Source organism: Aythya ferina (assembly GCF_964211825.1).
Source record: "Aythya ferina genome assembly, chromosome: 18".
In the NCBI taxonomy this organism is placed as follows: Eukaryota; Metazoa; Chordata; class Aves; order Anseriformes; family Anatidae; genus Aythya; species Aythya ferina.
This window is the reverse complement of record NC_140317.1, coordinates 7,657,852-7,675,107: the sequence shown is the minus strand read 5'-3', so window position 1 is coordinate 7,675,107 and position 17,256 is coordinate 7,657,852. Positions and strand designations below refer to the sequence as shown.

The 17,256-nt window shown below is 36.8% G+C and overlaps 1 protein-coding gene across 2 annotated transcripts in view; it reads left to right on the top strand.

The window, feature by feature from the left end:
- Window positions 1-17,256, top strand: part of ANKFN1 (ankyrin repeat and fibronectin type III domain containing 1) — a 103,457-nt gene that overhangs the window by 29,832 nt on the left and 56,369 nt on the right. The window contains exons 2-3 of one of the 2 annotated variants that reach the window (XM_084492517.1): window positions 11,979-12,113; window positions 15,086-15,166. The gene's annotated coding sequence lies outside the window, so the exon portion shown is untranslated. The remainder of the gene's footprint in view (window positions 1-11,978; window positions 12,114-15,085; window positions 15,167-17,256) is intronic. The other variant, XM_084492518.1, reaches the window with a different exon arrangement.

Genomic DNA, 17,256 nt, shown 5'->3' with positions numbered 1-17,256 from the left:
ACTTTTTATTGTAGAGTGTTAGTGTGAAAGACTTCATGTTTTTTTTGTTGTTGTTGTTGTTTTGTTTTGTTTTTTAAGAATGCTTTCATGTAATTCCAAATGCAAGAAAGCAATTTCATCGTTGCAATAATTTTTTCTATGTATATTATGTTTTTATTAAATTGCTTTGCTTTAACTAGCTTGTTGCAAATTGACAGAAGAACATTTTTCTGGGTAAGAGTCAGCTTTGTTTTCTGAATAATTGCTTGCATGAATTGAGAATTCTGAGAATGCTTACTGAATGCACCATGCTTCTGATCTTTCAATACAAAGCATAAATAAAAGGAAGAGCTGGTAGAACCATTTATCTCCATGCTCTGAAGATCTGTATTTTCCTGGCTTGTTGCAGTGAAGGTGACCATCAAAGCCAAGAGACAACAAAGATCCTGATATTCTAAGAATGTAATTATCTAACAATTATCTGAATATTTCCCTTAGAAAGCCTGATGCAGTTTTTAAAAAAGATGAGTCTACTATTACCTTACAACTAGACAGGCAATAACTGGGCCATCTTTAGGCTCATATCGACAGTTGCTGAATTGCAATGTAAAACTGCAGGTTGAACAGATTTCTCAATTTGCAATATTCTTTCATTACTCAAAAGCTACTGAAAAATTTGTCTGTCTTTTCAGTAAAAGGGTATGATTTATGTTTTTTGGGGTAATGCTTCAGCCAAATGCATGAGACTTTGGAGGATTTCCAAAAAGAAAAAATGCTTTAGGTGTACATATTGCGGAGATCCTATGTTGTTTGTTGATACTTTCAAGATACAATATGTTAGTGTTGCTTTCTTTGTTACATAAAGTCTGCATAATTGTACCTTGTTTGGCTTTAGCAAAAGCAAATTGCTATTTCTTTTGTAAGAGAATATGACAATGGGGAGTGTGTCATATTTTTTTCAGCTGTTTACAAAATGCTATTGTAATCGAGGAAGTATGCTCACAAGTTATTAGAAGTTTCATGCATCTTTCTACTTTCCCAGACACTGTCACAAACCCATTCTATAAAGATATGTTTATGCATCCTGGACCACTTCTTTTAAGGTTTTCACATTGGATGATTCAGACATATATCTATTGGGACTTGCAAAAGTGAAACTGTGGATAGATTTCTTCTACTAACAGAAATTGTATCCATTTGAACTAGTAAGAGTTATCTAAAAGTATAGCAACCTGAAAGGCATGGGATTTTTCCATCACTGAAATGACATTCACATATTTTAGTCTTGCTCTAATCTATCCTTTCTCTATTGAATTATTGTCCTTTGGTGCTGAATTATTTTATTATCTTGTCTTTCCATCTTGGTCTGGATCTTGGAATGATACAATATAAGTTTCCTCCTTGATTTCTTAACATCTGCAATTTTTAAACCAAATGTGTTTCAATAGTTAAAATAAGTCCCTTTCTGAAGCAGTATTAGGTGGATGCTGCACATTTTGATTCCCTGACAGCTGCTTATTGTTGCTAAGATGATATCAATGGAAGTTAAAGAAGCTTTTAGCTTTGGTGTCTGAATTTCGTGAAAGATGATGCCAATAAAAGAACATAGACGAGCTGTGAATAGGAACAAGTTGCAAGATGTTCCATCTATAGGTAAAAATGTTCCCACATGTCTTATGTGTGGTTCAGCAAAATAATTAAACCAATTAAAACTCTTGAAGCAGTTGATTGGCTCAAATGCTATTGCAGTTAATGGTGGTCAGTAGCTTTGGATCATGATTTCTGATTCATACATGGTCTTCATTTCCCCTTAACTGAGGTTTCTGGAAGATTTTTTTTTGCATCGTTTAATCTTAATATAGCATTATTTTTTTCCAAAACCACACAGATAATGCAAATGCCAATTTTTGACCTTCTCAATCATGACCTGTTAATTCTAAAGAAAAGTTTTTTGTTTCCATTTGTTCCTTATTAATAACTGTAAAATCTCATCTTATTTGAAATATGTCAACTTATATGGTAGCAGGCTGTTTTGTGATCTTAGAGCCAGAGGTGAAAATAAGTTCATGTTTTTTATATGGAACTGATGGAATAAAATTCCTTTCTAATTACTCTGACTTCACTGACTTTCATATTTCACTCATAAGTTTAATTTTCTCACCCATCTGTGTATGCTCTTCAGTTGTATTAATTATTCCGTATTGAAAAACAGTAGTTGATAATTAGCTGGTGATATAATTTGAAGTAAACACTTGGGTGAATTTTAACTTTCTTTTTATCTGGAATTTATTTGCAGTTTTCTCAAGTGATATTTACAGAAAATTATTTATGTGGTAGTCGTACTTGGGGAAATGCAGTTGCTCTGTAGCTCATGGTGTGTATTTCACTTTTCCCCCTCGTTTTAGCTCTTTTGGGTAGACAAGTATTGATGGTGTTGATACAGTAATTTTCATTATGGTAAATTCCTCTCCTGAACAGAACAGAATGTATGGATCTAAAGATCAATTATTTTCTGCATTGCTTTTTGAAGAAAGTTCATTACTTATCTATGAGAAGTCATTTATTATTCTTTTATTATTTGCTTGGAAATACAGTTCGGATGCTTCTCAGCAGAGCAAAGAAAGTTAAAGGAATTGACTCTCTGCTCTGTAGCTTGTATTCACAAAACAGTATCTTTCAGGCAATTTTTACTGCAAATTCAAAACTTACCACTGCAGTCCTAAGTATTTGATTTTCTTGCGTATTTGTGAACTCTCGTTTATGTTTAACTTCACATTTCAAATCTATTTCTGGTATGTGAGTGGCATTTAATTCTTACACTGTCATCTAAATAGGCACCATGCACATAATTGGAAATATTATCTGAACTTAGGAGCAGCTTTCTTCTACATTTTGACAACTGATTGACAACACTGAACAGCAGTAGCTCAGTACTGCCGAAGTTTGATAGGAGCAGTGTTTCTGTTGTGATTAGCTGTTTTAATAGCTGAATTTAAAGTTGAAAAGAGTAGGTACATCTCATGTGCAGTGATGTTTCATATCTGTACCCTAATGAAAGATTCCCACTATCCAAACCTAACATCACAGAGCTAAGGTAGTTTCCAAACCACTCAAATCTTTAACAGATATCTCAAAAGGCATTGACGTAGAGGGGTGCTTGATATTTATTAGCAAATATGAGCCCATATCATGGAACAAAGAGCATGTTGCTTGGAGCTGTGGAACTGCACATAGAGAAGATTCATTTCACTTTAAAGCCTGGACTCATTTTTCATGAGGGCTGTATAAATTATACCAGCTAGAAGTAACCAGCTGTATTATTTTCCTTACTGTTCCCAAAAGCCTACTGGACAGGATGCTGCATACTAAAATCATTCAACTGTTTATAGATAAATTGGAAAAAAACTCAGATAAAGCTGGAAAAATGACCAAATTTTCTGGTATTAATGCAATATAACTATACGATTTCTTGCACCTTCAACTTGTTCATCAAACTTCATGACTTCCATTCTTCTCTTAATGAAACAGTTATTCTACCTAAAAAGCTGTTGCTACCAACTCTTAAATTAACAGACGGCCATCAACATAGAGCTGGTTTTGGTTAATACTATCATAACAAGTGACTGTGGTCATCTTTTAGGAGATAAATAACATACCACTAAAAGAGGAAAAATAAGCACTTTCTGCACAGGACAGGTATATTTGCCAATATTCCTCAAATTGTTTTAGTACAAGACAAACTAATCACAAAGAAAATTTCTCTTTTCAAATCTGTAGCTCTGTTGCTGGCTGAGCAGCAGCACGGGCTGTTGTGTGGAGTCTGTTGCACCAGTGCCTGTCTGGAAGTGTGAACAGAAGCCCAGTGTTGGCCCAGAACAATATCTTCAGAGAGACAAATTATATTCTCAGCTGCAATCATTCAAAAGATCTGCATTGTGTGAACTGCTGCAGAATTCTCTTGTCTGGCATCTAATATTTCAGCAGAACTCAGGGATCTGCCCATAGGAGAGACTGACTACATTGCCATGTAAGATATTACCTCTGTGCAGGTTTGTAAGTTTGTTATCCATGAAGTGCACATTGTTTTATAAAAATAAAATAATGCAGAGAAAATGTACTCAATGAGAGTTTTCACATTGTGTGCATTCACTTAATTTTTCCTTATAGCACCTCATAATTTTTCTGAACAGAGGTCATTAATCATTCCAAATTGTATAGAAGTTTGTGCGATAGCTGTAAGACCACCAAACTCTGACCCTGGAGGAAATGAATTCCTAAAGGTGAAAAGCAAGTGTTTTCATAATTAAGCCAGCTAAGCTGCCTGCTTTTGCAAATATTTATTAACTCAATTCAGCTGAAGTCAGATTAGCACTTCTAGCTGCAGAGAATGTTGTTTCATTGGACCACAAGTCCTTGTTTTGAAATCAATGTTCAATCCTTTAACACAACAGCAAATTATTCTCCCCATCTGTCTTCTGTGACAACTCCAGCCAACTTAATATCTGGATGGTGATGTACAAGCACTTTCTAAGTACTTCATTTATATTTATTTAAAAAAAAAAAAAAAAAAAAGTAGTAATTTATAGCAGCTTGTTAGTTTTTCTATACTTTCTGAAGTCAGTTTCTAATGTTCTTTTCTACTTGCTCTGTGTACCTGAAATGGAAGTGAACATGTAACTAACAAAACGTTATTGGTGCAGTAAGCTTGTAGGGTAAGTGAGATTGGTATCATGAACGCTTTCCCACCCAATGTCTCTGCACTCTAGGATTAATATGTTTCAGTACAAGTTGAAGAACAAAGGTACTTTGAAACGTGGCTCAGCAGGGGACTGAACCAGCTCAGAGTGGGACAGAACAGGCCGTGCCACCCAGAGCACTGTTGTGTTGTAAGCACCTTCTGCCCCAAGATTAGCCAGCACTGTTCTTTCTCATTTAAGGATGACTGAGAATGTGGGAAATAAAACCAAGAGTCTTATGCTCTGAATCAGATTCTGTTTGACCTTCTAGAAAACAGAGTAATGACTTGTTGCAACCTGTCATGAAAGGTGAAAAGTAGGAATTTATTTCGGATTCATTTTTAATGTTTGGTGTTGAAGGCTGCATTAGTCAGGACATGGGGAAGACGGAGGAATGAAAGAGAAGCTGCGAAGCAAATCCTTCCAAGTAGTATGTGGTTGTTAGAGAGCAATGACCACTTTCTCTTCTGTTCTGGTTTGAGATGGTAGAGATTTGATTCAAGTGGCAGCAAAGTGAGGACTAGTAATAATGTTTATTGCTTACTGAGAGGTTGACATAAATAATTGAAAGGAAACAGATTCATCAGCTTTAGGTCTTAAGGAAAGTGATGAGAGGATATTTTCATGAACTGCTATTCTAACTGCTACATATTTTAAAAGCCACCACTGCAATAAAAAAGTAATGATTTTTGGCATAATGTTACAGATCTCCTGAATTCTATACAGGAAAGATTTGGATGCGTTTCCTGCATTTTTATTTTACTTTTATTGAGCTGTTGGATTTGAGGAAAGAACAGTCATGTATTTTGAGCTTTGCACAGATTTTGCTCTGCCTCGTACCCTGTGTAAAGTAAACATAATCATATGTCCTTGTCTCTGTAAATTCTAAGAAGTGTTTAACAAATACTCTTTTATGTGCATGTAAATTGCCTCTCTAGTAAACCTCAAATCTTCATGATTTGAAAGCTAGCATAAACGTTCAGCAAAAATGAATGTTTTAAACGTGCTTTTCAACTCAATGTGAAATAGAATTGTACTGGGAAGCCTGGAGTTACTTCACAGCAATCATTTCTATTCTGTTTAGGTTTTTGTATTGCTCCTGTGAGACACTGGTTTGGAACTCCTTGGAGTTATTTTCATTCTAACTGAAATGTAAATGAACAGTCACATCAGACCAAATGATTGCAGTATGAATTCCAGCCTGTGCAAAACTCTCATAGCCAGCAAGTGTAATGTTTCTCTATTACAGATGGCCCATGGGGCTATTCATAAAAGCTGGTCTAGTGAGACAGATCTCCTTGTGGTTCTTTCTCCAGTAATGCAGAGAAATAGGCTTTTGGGTTGAATTGTTATCTGGAATAGTCTGTCTCTATCAGGATCCAGAAAGATTATTCTCCCCAGGTAAATGTTAGGCTTTGAAAATAACCCCCCTGCTCCTTCTACTTGTCTTCAGTGTCAAAGCTTTTCTGAAATGGTACTTTATCGTTGTTTTGAAATGACTGATTTTATCACTATAAAATATTTGTTAGAGATCGTTGCCCCTAAACAGATTTGTGCTTTTATCAGGACACACAAGCTGCTCTTCATCCATTTAATGCAATAAACAACGTTTGGGGTTCACAGAATAGTAAGAAATAGTTCTTCTGCTATCATAGTTTTTTCTTTACTCAGCATGAAAAATAATGGCACTTCTTTAGGGTCACTGTGTGTCAAATGCATAGTGTTTAGTTTTATAATAAGTGCTCCAATGCATCAAGCTTTGAAGAAGGTTTATCTTCAGAATAAGCTTTACATTAGTAGTTAGATTGTTAGTTATTGTAATCATACAAAAGATACAAAGAAACCTGTCTATATATATTTTAAGTACGTCTTGGTATTTCTAGTGACTATGTCAAAGCCTAAAATTATTCTGTTCTTTGGAGTATGAAACTTTATAGTTAAAAAAACAAACAAACAAAAACTTTTCTGGAATCATGTGTCTGCCTCTGTGCAGCTTTGTTCTATGCTCAATTTTGGTAAATCCTACTTTTTCTTTATTCATTCCTAATCTAGAAATTGCCAGCTATGAAAAACTTGTTAATTTCTGTTTGTAAAATGTTCTGCTATAACTTGGATTAAATGCAGTGCAGCTGGGAGTAGTCATGGCCAAACAATACATGGCATAAATTATCTCTATATGGAGTGTCTGACTAGATAGCATAATCAACATGAGGCTGACGAAACATCACAGTTGCGCTGTTGTTGCTGACAACTTCATTATTTCCACAATATTCAGCTGGGTAATTTATTTCTGAGGAGCAGCAGTATCTGCAGCTAGGTCTAATGGCCCGCATGTACTTTTATAAGCTTTCTGAAGATGGATGTGTTTGTGCAAGTTCAGGTTTTCCTAATACAGAGAGCAATTGCAGGAGCCATTAGCAAAGGGCGCTTTGGCCTGTGCTGGTTCTCCCAGTGGGCAGCATCTCCTCCAAGCCCTGCTAGTGGGCAGCTCTGCTGTGTGTGGATCACGCAGGGCAACAACAGCTGCTCTTAGATTCCTACTTTCAAACAGTAACATCTTTAAGGATCTGATGAACTTTTTATGCTAATGTATTTTGTTTACCTTAACTTACACTCCAGATGATCCCAACTGACTAAGTAGTGTTTTGTAGCTTCAGGCCTGATTCTGCTCCTCTACAGCCCTGGATTAAAATGTCTCAGGAATTTTCCATTTGAAGAGACTAGAGGAAGAAAAAAAAAACACCACCAACAAAAAGCCACGCCATCTTTAAAGAATTCTAACCAAGCAGTTCTTGTTTCTTGCTAGTTCATCTGAAACGGTACTCTGAAATATAAGCAGTCAGGGTCCACGGCTCCAAGACACTGCTGTCATGTAGGCTGCCCCGAAGCCAGAGGCCTCCTGGCTTCCACAACCCTTCCTGTGGAACTGGGAATCTGCACACCTCAGACTCTGGTGGCTCTGCCAGTTTCAGCCCTGCAGCAGAGCCCAGCCATGCTGCAATCCAAGGTGGGTTGAGAGGACTCGAGACCAAGAACCACGGCTAAGGCAGGCAGCCTGGAGGAGCTGGGGCTGCCAAGCTCAGTTTCTTTTAGTCGCTTACATCACGGGTGTCTCAAATATTTCAAAACACTTGGGAAAAATTATTTCATTGGGAAATTTTCTAGAGTTAGTCCAAACACAATTATTTTTCTTCACTCACAATTTCAGAATTTCTTGAGTTTGATCACATCTATGACTGATGAACTGGGAAATATTCGTCTTTTTTATGAAAATACTGAATACTTCTGTGTCTCTGTGGATAATAGGTTATTTGCTATGGATTTGGATCAAGAACACTGGCTAAAGGAACTAGTGAAACAGTAAGACTCAGATCAATGTCCTTGAGGAAACACAAGAAACCAGGGAATAGGACAGAGAATTAACAAATTGGCCAAAGAGTATGTGTGAAAGATGATAGGTAAACACAGAGCCAGAGGGGCAGATATTGCCAAAACCAGAGCTGGAATTTACTACGGTAGTTTATGTATATATGAAACTTTGCAAGAAAGAAGAAGTGAGGGAGCAGAGCAAGATACAGCAAGATTTACTGGTCTGTTGGTGGGGTAGGGCTTTCCCCTTCCCACAGTATGCTTTTGGCTGTGTGGGGGGGTCAGGGAGGGGGGGAAAAAAAGAAACCACAATATTTGGTTTCAGGGAATGCTTTAGCCACCTTCTTAGTCACAGATTTCTGAAATGAGAGAGCAGAGTTGGCCTGCCCATGCTGCTTTGGGAGGGAGGCCAGAGAACCTTCTTCCCAGGCTGGTGATCTGAGGGCCTGATCCCAGCTGCAGCAGTGCACGGAAAGCAGGCTAGATGTCTGAGGAGCGCTAGCTCTTCTCGGGGGACTATTAACAGCCTAAAATACAGCTTTGTCTCTAAAAATGATGAGTTTTGCCATCGACTGACTGGGAAGTTAAGTCAAGCTCCATGTGAAGCTTTAAAATTCCAAATGTTTCAGTGTTTCTCAGGTCCAAACTTCAAAAGCCATTTCTGGACTCCACTGGTCTACTGAGTGTTTTTCACTCCATGTTTTTCACATAGAGTGGAAACGCAAGGATATATAAAAGAGGGATGTTAGATTCTGTATAGGGAGAATGTGCTCGCTGCTGACCTACCATCTGCAATTACGTGTTGGACAATGTTTGCTAGGGACAGTGTAGTAATAATACCTGTGCGTGGCTGCTGCTCCATGGACACCAGGCTTTTGAAGAACTGGGTGAATACTGCCACCTATTGATTGACGAAATGAAAATCAATGTCTCCCAGCCACCCTGTGAGTGTACAGAACAGTCTGCGAGTTTATCACCCTCCACCTGAAAACAGCCTCCCTCATTCCAGAAATGCTACCTGTCTCCAGAAGAAACTACCAGTTTGCAAAATGGAATTAATGGCCAGTAAAATGTGCTGCTTAGCTGCCAAAAGTATCTGTTGTATATAAAGCTGAGATTAAAGGGTAAATATTTTGGTAAATGTGCTGGTTAATCAGCCAGTTTGCATGGTTTCTTCAAATGAAATGTACTGCTAAACTCGCATCTTCATAATAATAATATGCAGCTTTTGGAATAGTGAAAATAATAGCTTCTGGAATCAGCTCATGGTGTGTGCTACAGGTAGGTAAACTGTAGTGTGATCAGGTATGGAGTGAAAACTTGTTACAAAAGGTTGTTTAAATAAGTAGTTTTAGTACAGCAAACCACATTTTCTGCTCAACTAATTAAGCATGAAATATAGGCAAGTGAAATAATAAATGGCTGACATCTGAATCATCTCCTGGAGTCATCAAAGGCTATGAATGTGCAGGTTTCTGTACAAGATCAGGCTAACAGGTCTGCTTACGTGTGATTTATCATAAACACAGGGGGGTGTTTTCTCGAAATCTTTGAGTCTTTTCCATTTTCAGAACTGCACGTAGGTGTGGCTTGGACTTGGATACACTCAGCCATCACTTTTAGTAACTAATTTCTTGTTTTATCATTTGGTAAACTTACTATTAACTCTCTTACCTTACTGAGTGTTGTTTTTTCTCTTCTGGCTTTTGAACACTTTAACAATGAACTTAAATCTATATGACAGGAAGATTAATGATAATGCTTACTTGATATAAACAAAATATCTTTTAAAGTTCTTGCTTCGGCAAGAAAACATCTTGTATTCCACTATTCCACTAAGCTGTACTTGGGTAGCAATAGAGAAGTGCTAAGCAAAAAGCAAGCACAAAAGTTTTACTTTCCTCCATGCTGAAAGGAGAAAGCAAAGGAGAGAAGGGGGAGTATTGACACACAATGAGAAATTGCTAGAGAGTGTTTAAGAATCGACTAGTTCTAGTAAACAAATTTTAGCTTTATCTAGTGAAAATAGCTGGGCAGTTCCTCATGAAAGAGTTCCATCAGCGGGTTGATGCAGCCCGAAAACTGCTACTGGAGATTTTGACTCCGAAGAAGCATCCCTGTTCAGGACAGCACTGAAAATGCAATTTTTGTGCTTTTGTTTATCTAATTTTGCTTATGCTTAGATACTTCAGATTTTCAGCATTTTTTTTTTCCTCCACGTAGTATCCCACTGTTAAAGTGGTATTCAGGGGGTTTCGAAAGATTTCCCATCTTTCTCTTGTTGACAGGGAGCAGTAAGCTCAGTCGTCTGTCCTGCGGACTGCTGACTAATGATCCTCAGAAACAGCAGGACAAAAGAGGGAATCCTGTACACTTTGATCTTGTGATTGTCACTACACAGGAAAAGTAATGTTGCATGTAGCATATTGTCATAGCACCTTGTGTCAGCTGCAGCAAAGCATGTGTATACTTGGACTGTGGATATTCTTGTCGTATGCCTTTGAAGTGGATGTATGCGTGTTTTCAGACACACACACATATATATAAACACTAAAAGAAAATATCTCCCTCAAAAAGGACTCATATCCAGATTGATTTTAAAGGTATAAAATAACAAGTATACTATAGAATAGTATAGACTAAAAAGTATGGAATTTCAAGTCCAATGAGAAATCATTGTCTGGTCGAGGATCAGATTTTAGCTTCAGCTATTTTTGCAAAAGGATGCTGCTTGGAATGGAAACAATTTTTAAAAACTTTTAAAAACTCTTTAAAAACAATTAAAAAACAAACAAAAACAACCACAAAACAGCATCAATTAAAAACAAACAAACAAAAACAAAACAAAAAACCACTCTTCTGTAGCTGGCTATGACAGAACCAGGAATGAAAATGTCAGTTTTTTTCTGCTGCCAGGTACTAGACAGGAATGTTCCAATTACATGAACCTAGTGGACTGTCCAGGGAGGTTAATGGTTTCTAGATGGTTGTTTACTTTTGCTCATCACTTACATTATTTTTGGAATTCTGAGGCTGTGTGAAATTCCATATTCTGACTTTCTAACATCTTTGTGGGTTTCTGTGGGATCCAGTGTTAGTATTTTTTGCCCAATTGTAAAAAATGGGTATTTTGAAATATCACCATTCTACTGTTTTGAAAGGCATTAACACAAATATGTTAAAGTTACAGGATCTCTTTTAGCTGAAATGTAGGCATCAGTAAAAAAAAAAAAAAAAAAAAAAAAAAAAAAAATCTTATTCATTTAGTAATCTTTTTTTAAGCATAACTTGCTCAGCCTGGGAGCTTTCAAATGATCTTGCAGACGTCCCATAGCTGTGGATATGGTTGCTGCTTTTGTTGCTATGATTGCAGACAGCTGTAGTGGTAGCTTGCTTGAAGAAAGAAGAAACAATACATCACATGCAACATGCATTACTGGACAGACTGTAGAACTGTGATTCTTTTTTTCCTTTTATTGATTTAACATAAAAGTAACTGCTTTAAGATGGCTGTGTTAATGCCTTTTTGATCATACTTTATGGCAAATTAATTACAATTGCAGTTTTGTTTACTCTGGCAGTAATTATTTGTTCTACTTGCATGCTGTGCTGCTGATCGATTTTAAGGGATGCAACAAGCTAAAAGCATACAGAAGTCATGGCATCTTTGATTACGGAGGCAAGAGCTTTAGATATTAGTCATTCCTATAGCTGCAGAGGTAAAACAGTATAGAGTTAAGGCACCAAATGTTCCAGATATTTTACCTGTGATACAACACTATTTGCTTTAAATACTATTTTGCTCTGAGAGCTTGTCAGTCATCTTGTACTTCAGTAATTGCTACTAATACCAATTGCTAGCAATAATCGTTTCATTTCTGATCATTCATGCAGTATAAGGAAGAGGTTTACTCATTCTGCCCAGAGGCTGAACCAGCAGAGACAGCAAAGCCAATGTGATTCATTAAAGGAAGACACTGGACAATTACCACCAACTTGTTCATATTTTGTCTTGGATAGCCTAAGCTGGTAAGTCAAATTTATTTTTAACACATATATTGTTAACTATTAGTTCAAGAATAAAATTGTTTAATAAACATATTTAAGAATACGTATAGTGTTGAGTGTTTTCTTGTCTGTTGCTTTCCTAAGATCTAAAGGTAATTCTTTTACAGCTATGCTGTGCCCTTCTAGTTTACCTGTTTATACAGTGCAGCATGTTTGTGCCACATGAAACAGACAGTGATCTATAATTTAGACTTTTTTTCTCAACGATCTGATTTTAAAAGGACATGAATATTATGTCAGTACTTACCAATCAAAATAATGCTTTTACAAGGAGAACATATTAATATTTATTTTTGAATTTGACTTTTAAAACACTCTGCTGTTAGGGAATTAAGAGGTTACTTCAGTGCTTAGAAGTGGAAGCAGAAATCTGCTCACAATGATCAAGCTACCGTATGTGCAGCATGAAATGTGTGTAGGAAGACTTCTGTCATTGGTTTGGTGCATACTTTAACAGGGTGGTAGTTATGCAGATGAGACTGTGCTTTGGTGGTTATTTCCAGGATAGTACAGTAACTTTCCCCAGGAATGCAGGTTATTTATTCCTGGAAGCACTGCCATAAGTCCCCCTCCTCTTCCCCCTCTTTTTTTCTTTTTTTTTTTTTTTTTTTTTTTTTTTTTTTTTTTAATTTTTGGAAATGCAAGCTTCTGCTAATTTTATTAACAACCAGTTATAAGAGGAGCTGCTCCTCTTCTGTATAGTTCTGGCCTTTACTGAGAAACCTTGTAACATGCTTGTTGTAGTTCAGGACTTGCTATGAGAATGCTAGTGAGAACACATAGGGCTGCTCTGAACCATACTGAGATCTCCTTTCTCGGTTTCATTTTGACCTGTGCTAGGTATGTGCAGAGGTTTCCATCAATGAAAATCTCAAATGGGTTCATTCTGGACATCACCTGTTTCTAAACTGTTTGTCTGATGTACTGTAACAATATTAGTTGTCACAGTGATATATCCTCAGGTCAAGCATGTTTCACTGGCAGAATTTGTTATTTCAGTGGATGCATGTTTTTGGATTTCACCTGATTGGTGATGTAAAGACTGTGTCCTCACATAGGAGTGGGGAGGAGGGCAGGGGGGCATGAGTTACATAAAGGAGAATAAAGCTGCTTTTGCAAAATGGCATGCATCTATAACAATGAAATGCCAACATCCAGTTACATAATTCTGTTGCTTTTTATTATTATTTTGAAGTTGATATGTCTTTGTTTTCCTTATTTATTATTATGTATTTTATTCCTGATTCTACCCGATCTCATTTCACTTGCTCCCCCAGGAGTCATTTTTACAGCTTAATAAGACCATACTTAAAGAAAGTTTTCCAGAATATGCAGCTTACATTCACCTTTCCTTTTTTGTTGTTCCATACCTTGTGTGTGACTAGAAAGTACATGTATGTTAAGTATGATAATCTTCAGCAGTGTTTTGCATCTTGCTGTTTCAGTGGTCAAGAACGCAGTGCATTTGCCTTACGTTATGCCAGCTGTTGCTTTGTTTTTTTGTGTTTATACCATGCATTGCTTCAGGGTTCTGATGGTTAGCATACAAAAATGCATATTTGTATTTTTCAAGTCATTTCTGGTGCACTGATTCTGTAGTATTGTTGAATAGCTGCAGCTCCTACAGTGTTTATCTAGCTTCTCTATAGATCCACCTGCTCTTGACTGAAGAAACATTTTTAAAAAGATTTTAAAAGATTCAGTCCCCTTCTTACCTTTATGCTAATTTTAAGGAATTGCTTTGGCTCTGTACTCAGAAATGTTCACTGCATAATATGGAAACATTGTTACAGTCCTTGGAAGTCATTGTTCAGATGCTTAGTAACACTCTGTTGTTTTATTCTGAATGTATACATCCCGTGTCTTTGACCAGGTCATGGTGGGAAGGACTTTGCTAACCCCCAGAGATACTAATGTCTGGAGTCAAACTAAGGTTTGACTCCATGTACCAAACTAAGGTTTGGTACAGTCAACGTGACCAGTAGTCCACACCATGGAGAAAAGTCCTGAGCAGACTTGGTATTAAACTGCTGCTAGGCTTTTCAGGGTTGGAGACATAGGCCAGAAGCCTAATGATACCTAAATTTATTTTGTTCTACAGTAACTACAGTAACCTCCTACAGAACTGTAGCATGTTTAGAAGTTTCTTTTTACAGTATGCATGTTGAAATGGAACTGACCTGCAGACTGAGTTTTGAATGTGTACTGGGAGATGTGATTATCAAACCCTCAGATTTCTTGGAAAACTGTTCAAAGATTGAGAAGTGCTTTACTCTCTTAAGATAAATTTTCCTGATAAAAGAAAATGTTTCTGTCAAGGTGTTCCATGTAAATAAGTCTCTTCAGTGACTCTCTTCTCCACAAAAAAATTAGGGACTTGAAGTTGATAAGCATGTAGTTTGGTCAAGCAAGATGTAATAACCTAGGGTGACTAATAAAGGCATAAGCTGTGTTAGCTTTAATAACAGGTATTGTTGTTTGGTTTTAGTAATACCACAATAAGTATGAGAAGCCCTACTAAGCGGGTGAGCCTTATTTATTTAATGTAAACTTACTAAATGTCTACACAGCTTCTCAGTAAATTTCCATATTGGCCTGTGGGCTTAATGAAGCTTGTAACTTCTCCATAATGTAATATTATGCCATTCAGAGGTACCAAACTTGTTGCTTTTGGTGTAAAAAATAAAATCCCAAAGCAAACAAAGTAGTGTATGCTGAGGTATGTTTGAATTAAGTATTGGATGGATCTACTTGGCTTTTTAGTCCATGTCCTGATGACATTTAGGTTTGCAAATTGTTCTCTCTCATACGCTCTCATAAGTGTGATAATTTGGTGTTCAGTATCTCCCCTCTTGGAATCAAATGGCTTTGGGAAATTGAAACTTTCTTTATAAACATACCTATAATATTAACTGGCCTGTTTTTGTATACAGTTTGGGACTGATTCTTGAGCATAGTTTATTGATGAAAAGGAGTCTTTGGTTGATGCTAGCTTCACCCAGGTGAAAACTAAGGTAAGAGGAGGATAAATTTATGTGGGATGATCTGTAGTTCTATATGCTAATAAAAAACTATGAGAGGGTTACTCTGAAAAATGCATTACTTTTTGGTAAATTGCTGAGTTTCTTAAAATGGTAATAGCATGTAAATGGTAATAGTCAAAGATGAAGATCCTTTGGTAATCTGCTATTTTTAAAGCTTTTAAAATAAATATCTGAAAATAAATTGTATTATTGAAGCTATTTTAAACAGACGCATGTGAATGAAATCTTTTGACCATTTTAAAACACATTTTATTCCATGTTTATACTTCCAACTTATTCCATTGATACATCTCTAAAACAAAAGGCTGCCTTCAAAGTTTGTCCAATACTGAAACTCAGCACTTACCAGCAACTTCCATGTGGTAAGGTCTGACGTACTTGGATTCCAGAACATGGTTCCAAATGATACTACTGCTCCTTGGAACATTTGTAAGTTGGTGATCTTAATTCTAGTGTTTTCTCTAGGTGACTTTAACAAGCACATTCTCATTACAGAGACATTGATCAAACATATTTCCCTGTGTTCCTTGGTTCCCACTAAGCCTTTCTGTCTAGTCTATGCAGTCTTATTGCTGGGGGCAGTGAATAAAAAGCTTCATATGAGGAGATGTCCTAGTAGTCACTGCAAACAGATGTAATAAAATGCAGGATGAATTGAGTTGCTTGTGTGTGAGCCTCACTTACCTTTCCTCTATAAGCTTGGAGAAAGACAGTCCAAAATTATCCTAGTACTGCTGCTCCCTGAGTCCCAGAGAGCTTGTTTCTTACTATAACCATTTTTGCATATTAGTTTCATGAATGCAACTCACACAGCATTGCTGTCTTCTGATTGCACGCACTGTTATAATTTAGCAAAATTTTCTCATCACATATCATAAGTATGTTGGCTTGATCTCTCTCCAATGCCTCATGAGCTTGGAGAATATATGAGATTACTTGTCCTCAGATATGTTTACTCAGGATGTCTGCTTCACCACTATTTGCAAATGAGAAAGGAAAGTGTAGATGGCTTATGAGATCTGGGTGGTGTATTTAATCTTAGGAACCAATTCATGCCAAAGAGCACGTCCAACAGCAGGGTGAGTATTTAGTAAAGAAAGCTTTTCTGATTGTAAATAATAATTAGACTCTAGTCCTGCTGTCTGGTTTGCTCACATGCAGGCTGAGAGACTATAACAACAAAGTCACAGGATTTGTATCATAGTACAAAGAATCTAAAGCTTATTTACAGGAAAAGATAGTTTGAAAGAGTAGCCAGGTTTACTATTAAGAAAAAATGGTGCATTTTTGTCACCTTTCTCACTTAGAGACATCCCTGAGGATGCAACTCAGTTCCTTCAGTATGGAACTGTAAACAGCAGCACTCAGGACCCCAGATTATTTTAACTGTAAAATATAGCATGTAAGGTCTTGGTTTGCAGTGCCCTGAACACCTTTTGGCCACGGTAGTTTAAAGTAAAAATCCATGTATTCCTCATAATGCCTATAACAGAACCTAAACAGTTTTTCTTTCATTTATTTGCTATAACTTAATGCGTTAGGAGTCCTAGTTACAGAGCAGGTTCTCCCCTGCCAAATGCCCCTCAAAACTCTAACAACAAAAAGCGGTCTCTGTAGCAAGGAACTCTCAGCCACCTGTCTTGCCCTGGTTGTGCTTGTGTCAACCTTAAGTCACTTGACGAGTTCAAAAATTCAGTAACCTGATGTATTCCCTTTTGGTTAGTTTGGTTTCATTCTGTCAAAATGCAGATTATGTACCAGTTATCCTAACATTACAGTAACATTTATAAAGCCTGTTTTCTGCATTACCAGAACTCACTCTGTCAAGAGTCCATTTCCATCATTAAATGAAACTCATTCTTACACAAATTAGGAAATACTTCTGCAGTGGTCTATTTTTCTATCCTTAATTCTGCCTTGCCATAGATATCCATGGGACTAATTCCTTAAAGAGCGAATTGCCATTGAAAATGCCTAGAAATATGCTTCCAAGTGTTCTAAAACTGTGTGTGAAAAGGATTTTTGCCACAAAAATCATGCAATGTGTTTCTGTGATACAG